Consider the following 1,771-nt stretch of genomic DNA (forward strand, 5'->3'; position numbering starts at 1 on the left):
TTGTATGTTCCGTCATTGGCAAGTGGACTCGTGTCAGTGGACAAATTGACGGCGAAAGAGTTTTCGGTGAAATTTAAGAAGGATGGTTGTGACATTTGCAATGCATCCGGGAAGAAAGTTGTGATCGGAGAAAAGTCAGGGTCGTTGTATCGGCTGAAGTTGGCGATAGTAAAGGAGAAAGTGGAGGGCCAGCGGCCGATAATCGGCGAAAAGAAGACGACGAGTGGAAGAAGATCACCATTCAATGTTGTGAGCTGGTATTCGGAGAAGAAGCCGAATAAAGCCGAAGAACGTGAGGAAGATGATGAATATTTCGATGTGGACACTTCAAGCGAGGAAGTGGAGCCGCTGCATGTGGCGGAGACCAACAGTGGAAGCTCGGATTCGGATGCTGATAACTGGAGGGAAGTTCGGCGATCCAGGAGGAGTAATCGTGGAGTACGACCTGGCCGGTTGGTTGATTACGTTGTTTGAAGCAGGAGGAGATCAACCCGGCAAGGAAGGCAGACAGGATGCGGACGAGTACGAGGACAACATTGAGGAGGAGTGTTGGAGTGAGCAATGATTGTGCCTCGTATGCAAAGCGGCAACACTGAATGTGTAGAATTTGGAGAATGAGGCTGCGACGCATGCGCCAGTAGGGCAGGCGGCGAGCGCGCCAAATGTGAGCGAAGAAAGGGAGAATGGAAAGTTTGCCATTCATCCGTAATGTGATGTTCAATCCGTTCAGACGTGTTTATTAAAGCTTTCTCGTTGCGTACAGTAGTCAAGTTGTAGTTGTTTCTTTCCTACCGAAATCCTGGTTCCGCGTTCCGCTTCGGTGACCCTGTTCTGCGTTGTGGTGTGTCCACCTCTGCCCAACAATTTCAACGACAATGTTGTAATCATTAATGACAAATCGTTCAATTTGAAGATATTTCGAAATAGTACTTTGTAGTTAAAGTGAGTGATACTCCTTAGGCCCCAAGCACAATGTGAACGGCAACGCGGTACAACGGCAAAACGGCATGCCCATCTTGATCTACACTTTACTTATCAATCCCATGTTGACTAAATCCTTTTCAACATTGACTTGACAAGTAGAGTGTAGCTCAAGATGGGCTTGCCGTTGTACCGCGCTGCCACTCACATTGTGCTTGGGGCTTTACTACAGGCTTTGTTTCAGTGTAAAAATGAAAGTTTTTTTTTATCTCTTTTGGGACCACCCTTGACTGATGGTCCATGACTTCAACCCTGCTCTTCCGCCCTTCAGAATCGATTTGTTTTGGGTTTCTCGGCTTTCATCGACAAAAAATAAAACGATCCGGCCGCACTGCGCCAAATTCGACAAACCAAGACTAACAATTCAAAAGGCCTCATCTCCAAAAAGTAAACAATGAGAAAAACGCAATCTTGTTTTGTCAAACAATAAATCAAATTTATATTATGAATTTAAGCATTGTATGTTATTTTATCATCCAGAAAGTCGCTGAACAAACTGATTTATAGCAATGAATATTAATCACTATCATTTTAGCAAAAAATCCTACTAAAAAAACGAGTCAAAGGAAATGAGGCTTTTATTTCACCAAAAGGTATTAAGCCCTTTTGATTTGTGCCCATAGACGCCGGCCGACGCTGATGAGGCCAGTGAGTTGACGCCTTTGTTTACTCTAACATGTGTTGAGGCCTTCTAGTTGTGGCTTCTTTTTTCATCATCTTGTGATGTGGCCTTTTGAAAATCATCCAAAATTGATGATGAAATAAGAAAATTGAAGTGTAGAAGAGTGTT

The sequence above is a fragment of the Aedes aegypti genome, chromosome 2 (assembly GCF_002204515.2).
Source record: "Aedes aegypti strain LVP_AGWG chromosome 2, AaegL5.0 Primary Assembly, whole genome shotgun sequence".
Classification (NCBI taxonomy): Eukaryota; Metazoa; Arthropoda; class Insecta; order Diptera; family Culicidae; genus Aedes; species Aedes aegypti.